This window comes from Pithys albifrons, chromosome 4, assembly GCF_047495875.1.
Source record: "Pithys albifrons albifrons isolate INPA30051 chromosome 4, PitAlb_v1, whole genome shotgun sequence".
Classification (NCBI taxonomy): domain Eukaryota; kingdom Metazoa; phylum Chordata; class Aves; order Passeriformes; family Thamnophilidae; genus Pithys; species Pithys albifrons.
The window spans coordinates 1,665,175-1,688,188 of record NC_092461.1 but is presented as its reverse complement, the minus strand read 5'-3'; the positions used below and the strand labels follow the sequence as shown (position 1 = coordinate 1,688,188).

Sequence of the window (23,014 nt, the reverse complement as noted above, 5' to 3'; positions counted from 1 at the left end):
GCCAAAGTTTGCATGAAATAAAAGGGAATGAGTAAGACTAAAGCAACTTAACACAGTCAAGGCTGTTTCCACCTTGGAGGAGGGAGGTACGTCCTGGTTCCCAAGGATCCCAGAAGTGGGAGTCAGCCTGATACAGCTCCACAGCCAAAGCTGGATTGTCTGTGTGTGCAGGAGACACTCAGACCCTGCAGCCTTCGGTTTGGGGAGGAATATTAGCAAACCTTATCTCTTTCTCTCTTTTACTGGAGGTCCACGGCAGTGATGGTGACAGTTCTGCTGCAGCCTTTGGGGTTTGGGGGTGAGTGTGCTGAGAGCAGCCCTGTGTTGCTTCACAGCCAGGAAGGCTGAGAAGAGGAATAAAAGGCTTCACCCTGACCCAGAAGGCATGGCTGGTGGGCAAAGTGTTTATACACACTCTGGGTCCCCTGGTAAGAAAACACAAGGGGTTATGCCATCTTTTCAGGAGCATTTATTCTCATTTTAATCAGTCTTTATATGTTTTTAACATGGGTTTCCACTTCCACTCAGAGTCCAATTATTTAAAGCGAAGCTTCGTCCTGTCCATTACCTTTATAAAACAAAAGGCAAGGGTTTCTTGGATGTATATCTGATCATCAGTCTTTTGGGGAGGTACTTGCTCTGCTTTCTGTGGAATTTTCTGTGCTGTTTGGATCAGAGAGGGAGCACAGATACTTTGGTGCAGTGGTATAGAAGACAATTTCTAAGACAGTCTTCTTTATTCTCTTTTTCACACGATGAACACAATTATTCTGCTTTAGTGCCTGTTTTCCAGGACAGTTATTAACCTTCCTTTAGAGAAGCTGCAATTTCTTGGGCTCAGTTTATTTAACTCCATTGCTACACCTCTATTTCATTTAATGATTTCCTTCCACAACAGACCCCAGTCTTCCTTAAGAACTAGGAGATGGCTGAGTATTAATTACTAATTACACTCCCACATTCTTTCATTCAGCTTTGTTGTAACACAAATGTGAGAAGCATTCTCACCTCTAAGGTTTTTTTGATGCAAAAATTACTACTTAATTACTGTAGGTAAGAAACTCAATGGGGCAAAACCTCATGTTGTCTGCAGGTATTTCTGCATAGTGAAAGGACCAATACATTCAAAACATGTTTCTATCTGCAATGATGGTGCTTAATCCACCTGAGCTTTGTGCTGTGCTCGGGAGAGGTGCAGTTCAGGGTATCTGCTCATGGACCAGCTTGTGGGACACTCAGCTCTGCAGACCAAAGTAGACAAAGCCATTGCTCCAAAGCACAAAACAAATGCCACTAATTTTAACAAAAAACACCACATTTCTTGTGGGAGAAAAGCCTTTTATCACATTTCCCTTCTAACCTGATAAGCAATGTTGCAAGAAATTCAGATGTGGTGCAGTTTGGTGCCAAGTGGGGAAGAGGAAACAGATAAACTACTATGGAGTTTTATTAGACTGGAGCATTCTGCATTATAGTGTCAAGAAATCAAGTGCAGCACCACAGGGTGCAGTTTGGTGCTCTCTTTTGCAGACAGAGCTGCCACCACCCACCTAAATTGCACACATTGTACTGGGTCCTTCTGCCTTTCCAGGAGGTGTGATAGTTCCAAAGCAGGATCTGGGAAGGGTGTGGGATGGCAGACCTTGGGGGCCCTCCCTGAGCACTCCACAGTGGGCTGATGTGTGGGGGTTTGTCTGGTCAGGGCTGCAGAAGGCTGGGGTGGCAGACACTGCTGTCCATGCCAGCTCCCCCAGACAGGACAGCCTTTTGCCTGGCAGTGCCAAGCCAGGGCTGACACAGGCAGCTGTCTGGCAGAGCCTGGGCAGAGCAGTGCCCTCTCCAGCCCTGCCAGCTGCAGCTCCTGGTCTGTGCCTGGCCCAGGGTGGCCAGAAAGCCTTGGTGGTGGGAATGAACAGCCTCCATTCTAGCACTGTACTCACCCCATGCAGGCAAACCCTCAGAAAGCCACAGGAACCCCAGTCTGGGCCATAAATTGAACTCTCTGGCAAAGGGACTCCCTAACTAAATGCAGAAAATCTCAGTGATGAGCAGAAACAGGGCATATAAAATAAAATAACAGCAGGACCAGGGAATAGCAATGGCACATCTTTCCTTCCAAATTGAATTGTTCACTTCACTGTGAGAAGGAATAATCATCATGTTTATTACGTTTGGCTCAATTAGGCTGGAATCTTAGGCCAGGAACCTTTCTTTTTACATTTCTGTAAATGGTGTCCATGTATGGCTGTGTCAGAATTGATTTTGCTGTCATGAAGGTGCCACAACTCTCTGCCTGAATTGGAACATACAAACACGGACTAATTCTTAAGTGTCTATTTTTTTACCTTCAATCAACTAAAATTTCTAGTAAATTGAAAGAGGAGAAAGCAAGATTTTTGTATTATTTCTGTAGAGTTCTGCTCTAGAATTTGCTGGGGACAGAAGGGTGGGCTGAAACTCCTTCCTGCTGTAAGTGGTGCACATTTAACTCATGGAACGTGCCACGGTAAGATGGATTAAGATCACATACACTGAGAGATTCTGCATGACTTTCATCAAGTGACATATTTCTGTATAAGACTGGCATGAAGCACAATGAGACCAGAGAAGGTGGGGAAGATTATGGCAGACTCCAGCAGGATGAGCAGAAGATAAATACTTGACCTGGAGAGCAGAGCTGCCTACAGTGTATTCAGCAGTGAGTCTTCCCAGGACTGTGCCCAGCAGTGTCCTACTGCTTTCCATGGCAGGGCTAAATGTGAGAGCTGCACATTTAAACCCTGAAAGAGGGGCATTTTCAAAGATATTTATCTTCAAGCTCCACTTGTAGGGATGTTGTCTCACAGCAGAAGAGGGCCAGGATCAAAGGTGTAAGAGGAGGAGGAACTTGAGGCAGAGGACACCCTATTTGTGGAGATCACTCAAGAGTCTCTTAACTTTGTATATTTGAATGCTGGGAATGTTGTGAGTATCAGAATGACCCTGTAAATTATCTGTTCCACTTGTGCATTAACCTCTTTTTAGCTGAGGAGGTATCTAATTCCATGTGATCAGTAAGGGTGAGTAGAAGAATCTAAATCTACATTTCTAGAAACTGATCTATGTCCATTTCCTTTGATTCTTTGATTCTGTTTTTCATATGAACAGACAGATAAGCACAGAGAACTACAGCTGATAAATGTGTAAATGATGCAAAATGAAAAGTGCAGGATATGTATCTTTACCACTAGAAAAAATTCTGGTAAAAGGCAAACTCTACCTGAGTCAGAGAGATCAGATCTTTGATAGAGAAGTTTGTCATGGGTAGGTTAGAGATAAAATGATAGGTGCTGTCTTTCAAAATTTTCACAAGGATGCCAGATATCAGGAAACAGGTCAAAGACTGGACTGAAATCACAGTTGAAATATATGTGGGACAGGTTTTGGAATGAAAAACAGTCTAGAAAGAGACAAGTTTGTCTGACTATTGAATGCAACAAGAAAAGGCAGTTAAATAAAACTTTGATAGGCCACTGGGAGAAGCTGGGAGGAACCAGAATGCATGACATGTAAAGAAAAATATCATGTTTTAAACTCATTAGAGTTGTGGAATAAGATGAGCATGATGTCTGCCTGCAGCTCATTTTTTCTTAGTGTCCTAATGTGTAGAAGGGATAGAGATGTCACTAAGCAGGGACCAGTTGCCTCAAGAAGTGAGCAGAAGACTTTCCATGGCACTGCCTTGTTCTGTAGAGCAGATCTGGGTGAGGTTTAAAGGCAGGGCACTTCCATGCCATCCTCAGTGCCCGCATGCAGGGAGTTCTTGGCAGCTCAGATGGTGGGTCATAAATTCTCCTTCACTAGTTTGGGGGCTTGATTATTCTTTTGTGCTCTGTTGGAAACATTACTTATGAGAATTGGGGCATTTTAATTTGGCTGTGCTACCACTTTATTAATATTTGAACATCTCACTGTTTTCTATCTTGGCACAACGGGATCCACAAACGGAGGCTAAAAGAGAAAATGTTCCCCTCCCTGGCACTGGATTCCTGCCCTTTTATTTTTAATTACTTTGCATTATTTCTGGAACTTTTTATACCATTTTGAGCACACAAATGAAGTTTTGACTGTAAGAAAGAATGCCATAGAAAGCAAGCAAATGTGACCTTACATGTTCATCCAGAGACTGCATCAAACAAGCAAGGGACAGACACTTGCCAATCTATCCATTATATCCTGGCATAACAATGATCCATTAGCCTGAGCAAGGTCTGTGTGAACTGTAGGAACATTTGGCTTAACCCACTCAGTTTATTTAGCCTCTGGTGTGCTCTGGATTAAAGCAGGCAGTCATTAGAGAATAGTATTTCTTCCACAAATGTTGTTTTCCATCAGCTGAGAGAAGTGACAGAGCTTTTCAAAAGCCTTTGGTATTTGAGGACAAGTGTTCCCTTCTTATAAATGCTCATCCAAGATTCAATAGGTTTTAACCATTAGTGCTTCTAAAAGCAAAAGTTGATCCCGAGGCTAAAAAAAGACCAGAATTGCAGAAGATTGTGCACCTTTAGCTGGGATTTAGCTCTTGACTGCAAAGTGTTTCTGTTTCCAAGCAGTTTGCTGTGAAAGGCTGAACCCCTGAACCTCAAGCCCCTGATATTTTTGAAGCATTTCTTGAGATCCCAAAGTAAAAGTTACCTCACGCAGCAGGATAATTCTGTCCAGTGACTTTCCAGGAGGATTCAGTCAACAAATCAGGATTTTGAAGGAAAATGCACCCCAGAGTATTCAATAATTGTCTGACAAATGCAGGAGACCTGATTCTTAGTGGCATTGCAGTATTTTTGCAGCAATTGCATAGAGAGCTTTGGAACAGCCTTTTAAGGCCTGTTTTAGTTCCCTTCAGGCACTCAGACTTCAGACCACTTTCCAAGAGAAGAGGGAACCCACTTTATGTGCCAGGGCAACATAACATTTATTTTCTTAAAATCATGTTGGTGTATTTGTAGCAGATTCACTGGGAGAGCTACTACTCATTTCTGTAAAGGCATTTAAATACAACATGTATCTTTCAGTTATCAAAAAACCACCCAGTCTGTGGGTTAAACCCTAAATCTAATTAAAATCTGTGTAAGTCACACATTTTTTCACGCTAGTTCATGATCCTCACCTGAAGATGATTTCTTCAGATGGACTTTGCTGTACTAGACAATAGTTGAATTAATAATTTTATGTCTAATTCAGTCCAGATACAGTTCTGCTGTCCTGAGCTGCCACTTCTGTTGCTATCCAACATAAACCTTCATAAATTAACTTAGAAAACTTCAATTTGCTTTTATATTTTAGTCTGAGTTTCAGTCATTTGCCATTAATTGCTTTGTGGCATGCACCAAACCTATCCACTTTTATATATTTTAAATAAATACAGATAATAATAATGTCTAAAAATTCATACATAGAGAGATCATTATGTCTATTAAAAGTAGGAAGGAATTTAAACAACTGTTTTCCAGGACATAACTGATTTTACACTTTCCTTTCACTTTTGGAGCACAAAGTCTCTAGACTGTGTACAACATAGTTTAGTGTGGAAGGATAAAGGCAGAATAAGTATTGCTGAAAACCGTGGCTTGCCTGTGCACAGCATTGTCACAGTTCAGTGTTATTGCTCCCCCTTTCAGCCAGACCCTTGGGCTGTGCTTTCTGATAGTAAAGAACAACCAGGTGCAGCTTCTGCCTTCATCCCTGAGGAATGATGTATTATGTATGATGGTATCTAAACAAGCTGTTTAAAACTCATTGGTTCACAGTATCAGAGCTTAAACTATTATAATGGGGAAAGACCCAAAGGATCTTCCTAAGATGTTATTTCATATTGTTTCAGTGAAGGGTATGTTCATAGCTCACATACCAAGATATTTATTGCTATTAAAAAGAGGCAGCTATAAGGGAGAATACATGTTGACATTAAAAAAGAGACTTAACAAAAGGAACAATTTTCAGAAGTTAAAAGTTTCCCCATTCCTCCAAAACACAGAACCAAATTAATGCATCCTAAATTCATCTGGGTACACAATGAGTATTTTCCATAAGCTTTGAGAAGAACCAGACTTACAGCAAGTGACAGCACTTCCTGTGCTGGGAAAGCAGGGGATGGAGCCTGGCTGAATGTGCACAAAGACCTTATCTCTTGAACTACAGAGACCCTTGGCAAGGTGTGGGGTTTTGTTTGTTTGTTTTACAAAACAATTTGAAGTGGGCAGAGGGGCCTGTGAGGAACAACAGGTGGGAAATTGAGCTGCACCTGCAGCAGTTCCCAGCAGAGAGCTGGGGCAGTGAAGGGAATGCTGCCATCACACCTTGGCTGGGCTGGGCTGGGCTGATGCCCTCGAGAAAGTCTGGTGAGACCTCACGTGATAAATGACAGTGAGAACCTGTGGCTGAACCCAGGAGCCAAGAACTTGGTGCAGAGGCCAAAATGCATGCCTGTCCCCTCAGACATGTCCTGCCTAACTTCAGCCCATTCCTGAGTGGAAGGGACTGGCAGAGGGCACCTCTCCTGCCCTACATCTGTCTCCATTCCTCCCAAATCAATGAAAGGGTTCAGTGTCCACAAAGAGGTGGGATGAGTTCAGGCCACTATGCTCTCATTGCCTGCAGGACTAAAAGGCATTTTGAAATGCTGACTGCTGTGGTGTATCAGAGACAGCAGAACAACAAATACATCTCCTGGCTGCTCCTGCTGTTTCCCACCCCTCAACATTCAGAAGTGGACAGGTGTCCATCTGGAGGGAGCTCTGCTAGCTAACAGACCAGCAGGAACTAACAGGTTTATTTTGTGCATATTCCCCAAGCTGAGAGACCTTTTCCTCCTTCTTCCCCAGGTTACTTCCAGCTTTCTGCCCACCCTCACCCCTCTCTGCCCCAGTGAGATCAGCCCTGCAGCTCTCAAGCCTGGGAGCCAGCAAGTGTCAGCAGCGCTTGGTCCCAGCTAAGCAGGATTCGTAGGCGGTGCTGTTGGGCTTTACTTCCTCTGCTTTGCACTGAACAGAAAGAGAGCCAGACCCCTGTTACCATCAGGAGAGACAACCTATCAGTCTTCTCAACCTGCTCAGTTCCCTCAGAGGGCAGGGGATGGGGCTGCTGAAAGGCAATGTCATTATTTCTGCCATGTCAGCAGCACTTCATACATCAGAGGCAGCTGACGGATGGCCAAGGAGAGGAGTAACTTTATTAACCACTTCTGTTGTGTCGAGCAGCTTTAGTGGAAATCTGAACAAGCGCCTCGTCCCCTGGGTTTATTGGACGTGGTTTGTTTTGCAAGTGGGAAAACAATCGAGAGTTTCATGCCTGGATGAGCTAACGTGTTTACACAACACTGCTGAGGCAGCAGAAACAGGGGACAATATGTGTCAAATATGGCTCGGGCTGCAGGCAAAATAACTGCGGGGCTGAAAGGCAGAGCTTAGCACAGGGCTCCCTGTGCCAGGGGCAGCTGCTGGGATGTGGGAGGGACAGGGAAAGGGAGCAGGGCTCTGGGCGGCAGGGCACTTACCAGAACAAGGAAAAGTTTTCCAAAGTTGCTACTACTCTTTTAACAATGACTAACACCTATTCACATCAATCAATTTGTTTAAAGAGGAACTTGAATGGTGCAGAGACCTCAACCTCACCCTCAGGGTCTGACTCAAAGCCATCCGAAGCCCCTGGGATGCTTTTCACTGACTTTGATGTGAGGCTCATCTCTTATTCTGGATTGTGAGGAGATAGATTTTTCACAGCCTAATTTCTGCATCGGGATATCTGCACAGCAAGGAGAGAGGGAGATTTGCTTTTTCTGACACAAAATATCGCCGACCACGGAAAGATGAGCTTTTAAGATGATTGGCTTAAAAGAGCCATCCTATAATGGCAGCACAATTATGAGCCTGCAGGGAAAATTTCTGGGCTTTTGTGTAAAAGGGAGCAAAGAAGAACAAAAAAAGGTTTTACTGAGTAACAGTGCCAGGGTTTCAGCTATCAGTTCTGCTGGAAAGCCAGTAAGAGGGTTTAACTAAAGATATTTCCAGCATCAAGCCCCTATAGAAAATGGGTGGCTGTGCAAGAGCAGGGCAGGAGCAGGGGGGGTGATACCAGGGCAACCTGCTGAAAACAAGATTTGCCACAGAAGGTGCCCAGAGCAGTGAGGGGCAGACACTTTCCAAACAGAGAAGGGTGGTCTGATGTTCTCTAAATAAATGAAGATTTTAAAGAACCAAAAGAAAGGGATAGAGAGATAGTGAAATCAGCTGCCAAGGAGTGCTGGGGCCAGAAAAAGCAACAAAGCCCTATTTTTAATGTAACTTTTTTTTTTCTGGCAGTAAAAAATCAAACGATAAAATAGGCCAGAGAAAGGAAGCAATTGGGGATGGCTGAAGAGGATTCCCAGCTGTGCTTGCAATCAGTGCAATTCATGACTCACAACATGCTGGCCACATCACTTCCCAGGAGCAACATATTCTCATGAACAAGCAAAACAAGTGGGAGACAATCTTTAAAGGCTTTTTGGATCAGTCAGGGCTGAGTTGTGAAATGGCCCACGAAGCAGCTCTCTGGTTTGGAGGGTCAGGAATCTGAGGACTGGGCAGCTTTCCCTTTCTCTCTGCTCCAGCTGCTGCCCCATCCACCAGCCCTTGCTGAGCACCTCCATTCTTCTTCTTCTGACCAAAATGAAGTGGAAATGAAACTGCTTTACTGCTTTACTGGCTTTGGAGCAGCCCTTGTCCTTCCAGTTTCCCACAAGGTCCATCTGTCACCATACAAAGAGTGAAAAAAGCATCTAAAATAGTATTTATAAGTTTATGTGGAACCAAATGTCTCAGAATTGGCTGCCTGTATATAAGTCTTGCTGGTTCTCACGTGGATAGTACAGAAATCATCTGATTCAAGTAATAACACTGCAGGTCCCTTGAAATCTCAGCTCCAGTTCAACTGAGACAGACTTCTGCTTTTACTAACTAATACTATTCCAAAATAAAATCGTGCACTTGCTCTACCACACAGTGAAATGTTCAGCAATATATATAATTAACCCACAGCTACACTGCTAAAATCAAGAAGAAACATTTAGCACTGCAGTGAACTCGAGTTTTTCTAATGATTGGTGTTTATTTACTTATTTGCACGGTTGAGTAATTTTTTAAAAATTCATTTCAGAAATCTCATCACTGATTAAAGGTTCCAGGTCCCATTTCTAATAGTGGTGGGTGTCACACACTGAGTGTGGGGCTTGGAGTGCAGCTGAAGGTGCAGCCTCTGAAGGGCTGTTCCTGTCCCCAGCTGTGACATCTCCCCTGTGCTGGAGGTCTCTGGGCAGGGGTTACAGCTGCACCCACACACAGCACATAATCTCTTTTCCTCAGGGAATGGCAACCTTTTCAAATTCAATGGTGCTCTGAATCTGAATTCCAAGTCAGGATTTTGAAATTTCCAAGGAACCAATACAAGCAGCAAATAGAAAATATCAAAATACTTTGTTGCTACTTATTGAGACACGGAATCTTTTCTTTTAGAAGGTCAAAATATTTATCTTTTCAAATATTGAGATGTTAGGACCAAATAGATGATTGATTTACAGGTATTTTTAATAAATAAGAATAACACATGCTATACAGCAACATAAAGTGAAAAATAATCTCAAAATATTTTATATTACTGGAATAATTAATTCTACTATAACTGAAAAAAAAGCCCACAAAAATGCCCAAATGGCATTTTTATTTTGAAAACAGAATTTGATTTAGTATGGATTCTTTTGTTAAAAATTTTAATATAAAATATTTTCTGATGAAAGAGCATGTCTGGTGTCCTAACCAGCTCTCTCTTTAGTGCATCTCAGAAGAATGCAGCTTATGAATTTGGTGAGACTTGCATGAAAGAGATGGCAAAGTCTTATATTTACCTTATATTGCAATAATTAACAAGAACTCTAAAAACAATTATAAAGCCATTTTAATTTGCTCAGAATCCCTGTCAACTCCTGCTTACATTTGGGGCCAAGAGGTCTCTGGTAGTCCTGCCCTCTTTTGGGACATTATCTTTGGGCTTGTCCTGGACCTCACCTCAGATTTCCAGTCTTATATTTGAATTTTAGATGAAAACAAGTGTGTGAAACTCATGTGGGTTTTTTTCTCTTTTAATTCGGTGTCTACTTTTTCAGGAGGCAGATCATTTGCAGGTCACTGGGAAATTCAGAGTGTAGCACATCAGTCAACAGACCCTTAATTTTGGCATTTGATTTAAAGAGGGGTCCTAAAAGTGGGAATCAGGGGAGTACAACAGCACTGCTTTGCCTTTGCAAAGGTCAGTTCCACCACAAATAAATCACATCCTCAAGATGTTGACCTTCTCTTGACAGAACCCCTGCATCCCTCCCAGCAAGTAAAAGGCCAGAGCCTGACCAAAATAACAACAAAAAACCCAATAGTTTTTCTGTTGCTGAGAGATTTCATGAAAAAATCCATGAAGTATTGACGTATCTATTGCTTCTTCTCTTTGAAATTCTTGCTAGACAAGATTTGCCTGATTCTGTTCAGTCCAGCTGGCAGAGGCTGCAGGATTGGCTACCTGAAATAACTCCCCCAGCAGCATTTATCCCTCCACAGTCTGGAAATCCAGGGAAACTGCAAATTACAGTATTAAAATGCTGAGCCAGAGGAGAAACAAGGAAATCACGTCTCAATTTTCAGCCTGAGAAAGGGGATGTCTCAACCCAGCAATAATTATGAGCTGGTAAAAAGCTGTCCATGCCACAGTGGTTGTGTGTTCCTTAAATGTGGAGTGCCAATCAATAACCTCCCTGAAATCTGACCCTGTTGGGCACAGTGCAGGAGAATTGGATGCTCTCCAGGCTATCTGCTGAAAGGCAAGGAACAGCAAGGAACTGCTGAGAAGCCATCAATAAACCCTCAGGATTGTTTGGAGTTCAATTTCAAGTAATTGCCAGACATCTGAGATTGAGTCTGACAGACATGAAGAGGGCGAATGTTGGTTCCTGGGAATGAAAAGTGAGTTTCTTGTTCAAAATAGCACAATGGGACCCAACAGGGATATGGCTTCTCCCTCGAAAAACAAGGTGCTGTGTGAGCACAGGAATCAGTGAAGCCTCTGTTTTTATGGATCTGTGCCTTGGGTCTTTACAGCCTTTTCCTGTGGAAAACCCTTTGTCCTTCCCTCTTCCTCTCTGCAACCCCAGCTCCAGTTTCTCCTTCATATCCTCTGTTCACTGCTTACAGCAACATGTGCCCCCTGTTTGTTACTGCAGCATCCACCAAAAATTCCAGGCTAGGGGTGGGGTTTGCCTTCTTTTTTTTCTTTTCTTTATTTTTTCTTTTCTTTTCTTTTCTTTTCTTTTCTTTTTTTTCTTTTCTTTTCTTTTCTTTTCTTTTCTTTTCTTTTTTCTTTTTTCTTTTCTTTTCTTTTTTCTTCCCTTCCCTTCCCTTCCCTTCCCTTCCCTTCCCTTCCCTTCCCTTCCCTTCCCTTCCCTTCCCTTCCCTTCCCTTCCCTTCCCTTCCCTTCCCTTCCCTTCCCTTCCCTTCCCTTCTTTTTTCTTTCTTTTCTTTCTTTTCTTTTTTCCTTTTTTTTGTCCATCCTCTTGCTTAATGATAGAGATTATGCTGGCACAAAACACGCCATCCCAATTGTTTGTCAAGTGAATTCTCTGTAAAAGTGCCAGCTCTCTTCACAAAATTGGGGCTTACTTGACACCCTAAGTTAGAGCAAAGGTCTAAATGGTACTTTTTGGTTCTCCACTGTAGGCAGGTTAAATGCATATGGGGAATTACAGTAGCAAGATAGAGCAAGGGTTGCTTGTTAGGCTGCTCTTAATATAATTATCTGTGATCATGTGTTGGAACCCCCTTTTTATGTTATTTAACAGGCTCTGCAAAATAATCTGTCACAAGGTTCCTCAGTGAGACATAATTCAGGAAACAAATCCTTTAAAGAAATGCCTTCCCCCCTTCTCACCCTGCGAGCTAAGAGCTTGCCAGAACACAAACTTCTGGCAGAAATGGAGCATATAATGGCCCCAAAGTCATTGAAGGAAATTGCAGCGTTGGGGAGGCTTTCCCTGCTCACTCAGAGCTCCACAGCAGTTCTTCAGCTGAGCTCTCTTGTGCTTTGACCCCACAGTATTTCTGGAGGAACACCCAGTGGGGCTGCAGGCTCAGGGTAAGCTCAGTGTAAGGCTCAGTGTAAAGCTCAGTGTAAGGCTCAGTGTAAAGCTCAGTGTAAGGCTCAGTGCAAGGCTCAGTGTAAGGCTCAGTGTAAGGCTCAGTGTAAGGCTCAGTGCAAGGCTCAGTGTAAAGCTCAGTGTAAGGCTCAGTGTAAGGCTCAGTGTAAAGCTCAGTGTAAAGCTCAGTGCAAGGCTCAGTGCAAGGCTCAGTGTAAGGCTCAGTGTAAGGCTCAGTGTAAGGCTCAGTGTAAGGCTCAGTGTAAGGCTCAGTGCAAGGCTCAGTGTAAGGCTCAGTGTAAAGCTCAGTGCAAGGCTCAGTGTAAAGCTCAGTGTAAGGCTCAGTGTAAAGCTCAGTGTAAAGCTCAGTGCAAGGCTCAGTGTAAGGCTCAGTGCAAGGCTCAGTGTAAGGCTCAGTGCAAGCCTCAGTCCTGAGGCCGGACCAGGATTCATTGTCCAGACTGCCTAAAAAAGCAGCTTAACCTACTGAGCCAGTGCCCTTACTCAGTTACATCTTGGCCACCAAACAGAAACTTGGTGCAATTCTTTTCATTTCCTTGGCCAAAGCCTCATACAGGCAGGTAATAATATAAAATTAAAGATGTATTTGGAATCATTTGGGGTGGGTTTGTTTTTTTGGTTTGTTTGGTTCGTCTTTTTGGTTTAGTTTGTTTGTTTGTTGGTTTAGTTCAGTTTTTTTGTTTGTGGGTTTTTTTGTTGGTTGGTTTTTCTTTTTTATTTTTTTTTTCCTTTTAATTTGGCCCTCTTTGGGAGGATTTTTCTTAGCTTTATTCCATGGCTTGCCCTCTGTCCTAGTGCTGGACTCCTGGACAGAAAATACATTGACTATAAGGAAGGTTTGTGATTTAAAAAAGTGTATACTGAGTCTCTGGCATGAAATGGTTCATTTGCAGGTATTTTTCCTGCTCTTTGCTGAATATTCATGCAATTTTTTTTGAAAGCATTTTAGAAACCTGCACTATGGAACAGCCTAACTGGACTCATCCTGATGATCAGCCCCATCAACAGAGTTGGCTGATACTGCAGTAATGTGACTTATGTTTCCAAATCATCTCTAACTTTCTGCAGGTCCCTGCACATCCCTCTCCTTCCACTCCCAGAATTCCTGGTCTTTTCCCTCTTCCTTGACAGCACACAGGCCTCATTTTCAGCTCTTGGGAGAAAAAATTATTCTTTTGTTTCCATATTTCAGCTGCTCTTATGAGAATTCTTAAACTTGTAATTTTTTTCTTGTTATGGTCAAGACATTCTATTGTGTTTGAAGTACTGGGCAGGAGTTACACAAAGGGGGAAATGCAATCTGTGCTCTTTCTGGCAACCAAACCTCACTCCTCTAACTAAGTATTGTTCTTTTTCTCTCTGCTGAGGTCCCATATTTGCTGAAGTCAAACCCAGGCCTAAATGTAAATAGGTGCAAATCTCAGTATAAATAGCACACAAATCATTTTTAAGCTCTCAGCCCAGAAATCCTGTTAATGTGAGATCTCAATGAGGTTTGGTCAGAATATCTGAGTGCCCTTTGCAACTGAGGCTGCATAACCTGCTGTCATTGTATTTCCTTTTGCCTGTCAGAGTTTTCCTCTTTTGATGGGGGCAGGAGTGGGAGATTCTGCTGTTGCTCTTGGTGTGCTTTTTCTTTTTTTTTCTATTTTTTTTAATGCTTTCATAAGTTTGACATTTCTCATGACATGAATGTGGATAGATGTGGTTATTTGCCTTTGGAAGTCACTGTGCTAAAATTCGTGGTTACTTTTAAGGTCAACTGACATATCCTGAAATCACACCTGCTTCAAGTCATGATTGTGCTGTGCTAAAACATATAAAATTGTACAGCCTGGAGCCCTTTAAAAATCTTTTTAATAGCCAAGAGTAGCTTGATCAAGGGAAGATTTCTGATGGGAGAGTAACCCCAAACGTGACAGAAAACCAGATTTTCTTTATGGAAGGTTCTCAGGGAGGAACACCACTATGTGGATATTTCTCTCAAGTATTTCTTGTAAGGATAATCTAAGTTGGATCCATCTGGGTGGTGTGAGCAGAGAGTGAATTTTGCTTTTTAAATGCTTCTTTGAAAGAAATTTAAGCAATTTGAACAATATGGATCTGAGAAACTGGGTTTGGGTGTCACTCATCTATAATTCCAGTATTGCCAATGTTGGTCAGTTCAGCAACAAAGTGCCTTGTTGACCAAGCAGACAGAATGCACTCAATCTGATCAGCACCCAGCTAAAGGGGTACAAATTAATGTTGCTTGGCTGCTTCATTGGCATTTCCCCACAGCTCCCTGTCCCCAAGAGCATCCATTCCACCTTGATCCTCTTCTTTTTCTTACACTTAATGAAATGTTGTCCTTTGCCCTGAAAAGGATGGGAAGATTTTCATGTTCCTTTTTTTATGGAGACATCCAAACTGGTGTCAGGAAACCCCTCGAACTACCCTTTCCTGAGGATGCTCTGGCACAGTTACTGAGGCATGACAGAAAACATGGGAAGGGTGACAGCCTCCTTTTCCCTTTCCCCTTCCCTTTCCCTTTCCCTTTTCCTTTTCCTTTTCCTTTCCCTTTTCCCTCTCCCTCTCCTTTTCCTTTTCCTTTTCCCTTTCCCCTTTTCCTTTCCCTTTCTCTTTCCCTTTTCCTTTCCCTTTTCCCTTTCCCTTTTCCTTTTCCTTTTCCTTTCCCTTTTCCCTCTCCCTCTCCTTTTCCTTTTCCTTTTCCCTTTCCCCTTTTCCTTTCCCTTTCTCTTTCCCTTTTCCTTTCCCTTTTCCTTTTCCCTTTCCCTTTTCCTTTTCCTTTTCCTTTTCCCTTTCCCTTTCCCTTTCCCTTTCCCTTTCCCTTTCCCTTTCCCTTTCCCTTTCCCTTTCCCTTTCCCTTTCCCTTTCCCTTTCCCCTTCCCTTTCCCTTTCCCTTTCCTTTTCCCTTTTCCTTTTCCCTTTTCCTTCCTTATTTAACCATGAAACTTCTCAGCAGGCCCAGAGACCTTTGCAGAACTTCTGGAATAATGAAGGGCACTGGGATGAGCTTAGTTTAATGGAGCAAAGCCTGCTTATTATGGGAAAGTCCTTTCCTGGTTTCACTACATTTTCTAATATCCCTGAAAGGAGAGATGAAGAAAGCTTTGAGCTTCCACCAAGTGTTATCTCCTGTTGCTTTAGGACCAATCCTCCCATGTGCAGCTGTTTCTGGTGGCCACCTGAGCCATCCATTGCTCCAGCCAGACCTCTGCCAATGCATGTCCCCAACAAAAGCAGAGCTTTGCATCCATGGTGATTTTCTTTGATCAACTATGGTTAATCTCATTACTTTAAAGACTTGCCTTCTTGGGATTGGTGAGTCAGTGATTGGAAAATACTTTATAATCCAATCTAATCGAAGTCAATTATGAAAAATAAGAAATGAGGAAGGAAGCCAGCTTGCTAGACTCATTTCTCTTTGGATTTGTCATGAGCTGATCTAAAGAATGCAGAGAAATATTTCCTCCCAGCCAGCTTTGAATGCAGTTGTGAATACAACTCATGTTTCAGAAATTCAACCTCTGTCAGCTTCCTACTCTTGCACATGAATCCTGATGTGGTGGGGTTTTGGTTCTAATTGTTTAGGGTTTTTTTATTTTGCTTCAGAGATTTAAAAGTTTCTGTTATAATAAGAGCCTCATTGGTCAGACATACAAAAAAAGAATAAACTTTAAAAAAAAAACCAATAGATTTTAAAAGATCCATAGGATCTATTAAAAAAAAAACCAAAAAACAAACAAAAAAACCAGTTGCTTTTTGACAACATATAACTCATCCTAACTGCAGGAGGATGAGTCTACTGCAGCACTGAAGCAGTGGGTTTTCCCTGAGTTTCCATTTTATTTACTTGTCTCCATGTGGGCACTTGCAGGTGGAAATGTGGGAAAAGGGCATGGCCCATCCCTTCCTATGACTTGCACCATGGAATTAAGTGAATCTCACAAAAGGATGTTTTCTCCAGGTCAGACCCTTGACATTACCATGACTTCTGGAAGGTGTTTTGTGGACTTCCTTCCTTGAGGAATTGCTGAACACAGTGCTCTAACACAGAGGTTCATGTTTGCCACTGGGGCTATTTGCAAGGCTATTTGTAGAAAGACATGTAGTTTGGGATCAGTGATCATGTTTTACAGCCTCAGAGTGTCATTAAAACCCAACCTTTTTGTGGTGCACTGGTGTGAACATTTATGATCAGGCTATAACAAGAGAGGGGAGATAATGAAGCTGAAGGTATTTAGGATGGTGCCATCTACTTAGACATCATGCAGAAGAGAATTTCCTTCCAAAAGGAGACTGAAAACAGAGCAGATTTGATACCTGGCCTTCAGTTAAGGTGCAGGTTTGGGGCTGAGAGAGGTTGAAAAAGGAGAAAGCAAATTGTGAAAGCAGATAAGCCCTAACCTGGTCTCAGAGCAGCTTTTGTCCTTAATATGAATTTAACATCCTAAGGATCTTCCTGTATTTTTTTTGTCTTCACAAGAATGTAGCTGCAATATGATTTACTTCACCTGCTGGCAGCTTAAAAGAAAATTCAGCATTCAATGGGAGGATAGACACACTTTTAACCTGCTTATAGCAGAAAAACCTGAGTAACTTCCCTCTCTGGTCTGCAGCTTGCACAGCCTGGTGCTCTGCAGAGGAACCAGTAGGAATTATGGTGGATGCCACCAATAAAGATGTGCTCATTTGTTTAATTCAGTTTATGGATGTGATGCCATTCAGATGAAGAGGAGGCACAGCAAGGTTAAGCACTTTTAAAAAAAAATTATTTTATTAAATCCCATTGGTTGCTCTGACTTCTACCCTGCAAACTGCAGCTCATGAGCCTGGCAATTGCTTTTGATCTAAGTTCATTTGTACTGAATTACAGAGCTGTAATTCCCACCACTGCTCATGTCATATGGTCACATTTTACCCTTTCTAGGAAATATTAAATATTGCAAACCAGGTGATTATGGATTATGCTTCTCTTACATGGATATCTGCTTTTCTTATGCTTTCTTCAGTGAAAAAATAAATACAGGTAACAGGCTGATATTTCACTTATAATCAAATGCAGACATTGTGCCAGCCTGGCACTTATTTTGCTTTATTATTTGGTGATTTTTTTGTTTGTTTCTATGACTAGGTTGGGGCAAAGAGTTTGTGTATTGGCCTCTGCATGCAAAGAAAGAGAAAATGCTGCTGTTGTGGCCATGGAATGCCCTGGGTGTGCCCCCACCACATCTGACTTCTTGGTGATGTCTAGGAAGGTTTATTTAAAGAGAAGACACAGCAGTTCAAGCTCTTGCTTTAAAAAACTGGGAAAATAAATGACATTGTCTGTAAGCTCAATGAGCCATATTTTTGACTTACAAGCAATGAATTAGCTGCTAAATAAATGGGTTGACACAATCAGAATGCAAATTGTAGGGAGGGGAAAGGAGAAGAAGGGAAATAATTTGGAAAACTTTGTTTGCAGTAGGTTAAACTCTTCCCCTATGGCACATGGACAATAACTCCTTACACAGCCTTCTCATGGTTCTACCCCATTAGCATCTGAGTTTGGATCAGGAATGTCTTTCTCAATAAATCTGACTGGCCCCACACCACACTTTGGGTTTGGCTCTGGAGTGCCCTTGGAGTGATCTGGATTCCATTGGAGTGAAACCCAACTGCAGTACCTGCTCCAGCAGTGCACTTGGTGGGATCCAACTGTCCATAATAATCATATCCTTGGGGTCAAACTAAAGCCAGTTTAAATGAAACCCCAGATAAAGACATTTGGTGCAGGTGTGGGATGTTCAGCACCATTTATTTCACTTTAAAATGCTCTTTTGGCCACAATATTTGCTACTGAACAGGCAAGGGGCTTGCTCTGCTTTTTCTCTGTTTTCACTCTTCTCAGGCTCAGGAAGTTCAACTGAACTGAGGAATCTGAAGGGTATTCCAGCCCAAGTGAAGCCTGAATTAGTCCCTATGACCTTGCACACTATTTATCAGTGATGCTCAAAGACAGCTTAAAATCAGAGGGTGCCAAAAAGAAGAGCTGAATTGCCATCAAAGGACCACAAGTGCCTGAGGGGTTGAATCTGATGACACATTTGCACCTGAACTTTGCAGACTGGGTCCTTCAGGCTCACAGCAACTTTGAGATGTAGTTTCCTGAGAAGAAAATAAGGCCAGAACGAACATCCAGTGCACTATCACATCTCTGACAGTGGCTGGTAGAGGAGAAAGACTAAGGAACATACACTGTGGTTGTAGCTTCAGAAAATCTGAGACTTCCTGAGCTGTAAATTGCATTAACTTCACAAGGTTTAACCCATCATGGACATTTCTTCCATTAATTTGTGTAATTTCTTTTTGAACTCACTTATGGTTTTGGCCTTGAAAGCATCCTGGGTAACATGTTCCATAATTTCATTATGAAGGGTGTAAAAAAGTACTTCCTTTTGCTTTAAGCCTGTTGCCTGATCATTTCATTTGGTATCTTTACTTCTTGTGATAGAAGAAAGAGGAAATTGTTATTCCTTGTTTACCTTTCCCAAGTAATCTTTAATTTTATAGACTTCTTTCATAGCCTTTTCCAACCACCTTTCTTCTGATTTGAACAAGAAAATCTTATGCAATTAAAACCAATAAAACCCCAAACAAACAAACCCCCAGCAACTCTGCACCTACATTAACATTTTTGTTCAAAGTGGGATCTGCAGCAACTACTTTCATGTACTGGTCATTGCTTGGTTGCTCCTGGCTGTACCAAACTAGAAGGTTTGCTCCAGGATTGCTGTGAACATGCTCCAAATCCCACCAGGAACAGGAGGGTCTGACCCATGGCTGATTCTGCAGCCAACTTTGGCCCCCAAGTGTGGGAAGGACATTCAGCCCGGGTGATTGAACTGAATTTAGCCTGAAATCATCTCCCTCCAGGAGCAGAGCTCTCAACAGCAGTTGCTTTGACCTGTCAGTCCATCCTTCAGCACCCAATTATTTTCTGATGTAGGTGTGACCTTGTTCTTCCTGTATGGAAGCTTCATCTAACCCCCAGTCATCCCAGTTGCCTGCTCTGCACTTTGTCTTACTCTAGTAATTCCTCTTTGTGGTGGTGGGAGCAACACAAACCACTTATACAATGCCATATTGATGCTTTCTCTTTTTTTTTGTCCTTGATTTCTTTCGTTCTAATTACTAACAGTTTCTATAAATGCTGTTTTAGCAGATGACAGGCACTGAACTGCTATTTACAGAGCCTTGTCCACATGACCCAACATGTCCTTCCTGAGTGGCCAGAGTTCAACCAGAACACACCATGTGGATGTGCACACACAGAGATGTTGTTTTCTTCATCTATGGTATCTCACAACTGCCAGAATCAGATTTCATTTGCTCTGTTATTTCCCAGTCACTCAATATCACGAGATATTTCTGAACTCCTTGTAGACAAATTGCATTTTTGCTGCCTTGAATTATTCAGTAACATCAACATACTTCATTATTTACAAAGGGTTTCAGCCTATTTTGTGAATATAGTTCCAGTGTGTGATTCCACTAAACTTCTCCCACTGGGAAAACTGGTCATATATTCCTTTGCTTCCTATCTTTTACCAAGTTACCACTCCACAGAAGAATCTTATTTTTGGATATAAGACTTCATAAAAAACTTTCTGGATATGCAAGTAAACTGTATCAGTGACCTTGTTCTTCTCTATTTGTTCACACTTTGAAGACCTTCATAGCTGGTGTGATTTCCTTCCTCAAGAGCTTTGTGGACAATGCCATTATAATGAATTTATCTATGTGTAAACCGATTACATTCCTATTCACAGTTGTAAGTAATTTATTTGGGGTGGAACTCATACAAATTGTCTCTAGTTTTCTGGACCAGCTCCCCTCCAGAATCTTTTTTTAAATAGTGGCTTCAGTTCTGCCATTTCCATCTCTGAGATGGAGGCCAGTTTTGAATACCTGAGTTTCTTCAGAACTTTTGGGTAACACCACATGAATGTAGGAATTTACCATTAATTTTGATGATGTATTTTAAAACCACTTCTACTGACATTTTGATATTAAACAGTTGTTTGGACTCATTCCTTCAGGTTTCACTGTGGAAATTCCATAAGCTTTCCTGTAATGAAATCTGATACAGAGAATTAATTTGGGTTCTGGTGATTCTGGCCAAAATCCTTTAGGTTTTAATTCACAAAGCTCTTATATTTCCATCAATAAAAACCCCTTGTCATTTCCACTGAAATGTTATGGATCATCAGGAGTTAAAGAAGTTGCAGAGGGAAGAGCCCTATTAGTTCAATTGTTTATTCTTCTTGTCTGCTCTGAGATCACTGTGGGGACTGTACCAGATAAAACTTTATCTGTGGAAACTGGGCATTCTCTTATCTCTCCAACGCCCATCAGTGAAATACCAACACATCTAGGAGACATTTAAAAGCAGAGATAAGTTAATATTTTTCTTCTGCCTCACTTCTTTTGCCATTTCTTTTATAGAAATCTCGTTGAAACTTTTGTATCTGAGAGTATATGGGAAAAATTTAAAAAAAAAAACTCAACCAGTGAGTCAAGAAGGATTAATTGGCTTTTATGGTCAAGAAGGATTAATTGACTTTTATGGTTCTTTTGCATAAGACCATGGCTCTCTACCCACAGGACTCTCAAGCCTGTTGTTTTCAACTTCCTTCAATGATTCTGGGCTCCAACTTCTCCTGTTGAGGATCTTTACAATTCTGGGCTCCAACTTCTCCTGTTGTAGATCTTTACAGTTCTGGGCTCCAACTTCTCCTGTTGAGGATCTTTACAATTCTGGGCTCCAACTTCTCCTGTTGAGGATCTTTACAATTCTGGGCTCCAACTTCTCCTGTTGTAGATCTTTACAATTCTGGGCTCCAACTTCTCCTGTTATAGATCTTTACAATTCTGGGCTCCAACTTCTCCTGTTGTAGATCTTTACAGTTCTGGGCTCCAACTTCTCCTGTTGTAGATCTTTACTCACAAATTCCCAGCCAGCTGGCACAGCAGGAGAAGGAAAGTTCCTCCCTGCCCTGTGCTCCAGTTAGTCCCTGTGAGAAGTGCACAGAAGCTCTGCTGTTTCCCCCTAATGCTGGCAGAGAAATTACCAGCAGCTTATCACCCCAGCAGGTTTTAAGGTAAGCTTAGCAGCTAAGTGTTGATACTGGAATATTTGTCATCAGCACTCAGGGGAACCATTCACACCTCGGATTTGTATAAACTTTACATCTTAATGTGAAAAACCATATGCATCCAACACGTGTAAAGCTGCATTTGAATTCAAATGAGATTAAGAAGTGGGTCCCTGACAGTCTTGCTTTTAGAAGTCTGTACTAATGATTTTTTTCCCCTGGTCCCCAGTGATGCTGAAGGCCATTCACTGTGAACTGCTGAACCTGCAATGACAAAGGCAACAGCAAACCTTGGCTGCAACAGGAGGGGCCACTTCTGGACATTGTGAATTGCTATTCCCATAGATTTTTTGCCATTGTTTCTTAGGGTTAAGTCCAACAAGTGGCCCTTTGTGATATTAGAATCACAGAATCATAGAATGGATTGGGTTGGAAAAGACCTCCAAGATCATCGAGTCCAACCCTTGGTCCAACTCCAGTCCCTTTACCAGATCATGGCACCCAGCGCCACGTCCAATCTGTGTTTAAAAATCTCTAGGGATGGTGAATCCACCCCCTCTCTGGGCAGCCCATTCCAATCCCTGAGCACTCTCTCTGCAAAGAATTTTTTTCTGATCTCCAACTTAAATTTCCCCTGGCAGAGCTTGAGCCCATCGTGCCCCCTTGTCCTATTGCTGAGTGCCTGGGAGAAGAGACCAAGCCCCACCTGGCCAGAACTTCCCTTCAGGCACTTCCAGACAGTGCTGAGGTCACCTCTGAGCCTCCTCTTCTCCAGGCTAACCACCCCCAGCTCCCTCAGCCTCTCCCCATAGGGCTTGTGCTCCAGTCCCTTCTCCAGCCTTGCTGCTCTTCTCTGGCCCCGCTCCAGCACCTCAATATCCTTTCTGAACTGAGGGGCCCAGAACTGAACACAACACTCAAGGTGTGGCCTCACCAGTGCAGAGTCCAGGGGAAGGGTCACTGCCCTGGGCCTGCTGGTCATGCTATTTTTGATACAGGCCAGGATCCCATTGGCCTTCTTGGCCACCTGGGCACACTGTTGACTCATGTTGAGCTTCCTGTCAATTAGTACTCCAAGGTCCCTCTGCCTGGCTGCTCTCCAGCCACTCTGTGCCCAGCCTGGAGCGCTGCAGGGGTTGGGGTGGCCAAAGGGCAGGACCTGCACTTGGCCTTGTTGAACTTCATTCCATTGGAATCAGCCCATCTCTCCAGTCCATCCAGATCCCTCTGCAGAGCCCTCCTGCCTTCCAGCAGGTCGACACTCCCTCCCAGCTTGGTGTCATCAGCAAATATTGATATGAATCAATACACCTGTAAGTGAGAGGTGACAATAATTGGAGAACCTTGATGACTAAGGAGCTGCTGGCTCAGGGGCTCCCAGGTAACAGCCCAGCCATATGGCCAGCCATTCAGCAGCCTGCTGGGAAGGTTCTGCATCTAAAAATTGTGTTATCAACTTCACAATAAAGAAGCAGCCACTTGAGCATCAGGTGGAAAACAGACAGGACTAAGGGATCCATTATTTAAATATAACCCTTTCAGATAGGAGTAGGAGTTTAAAAACAAGAATCCTCCCCTATCACTCAACCACCCCAGCATCAAGAAATGAACAGTTGGAATAGTTAATTCATGTTGTTGGAGGAAAGTCAAATTGGTGGTAGTG

General features: G+C 42.6%; 1 long non-coding RNA gene across 3 annotated transcripts in view; it reads right to left on the bottom strand.

Annotated features, from left to right (window-relative positions):
- LOC139671024 (uncharacterized) overlaps nt 1-23,014 on the bottom strand; it is a 209,408-nt gene that overhangs the window by 46,790 nt on the left and 139,604 nt on the right. The gene's annotated exons all lie outside the window — the stretch shown is intronic.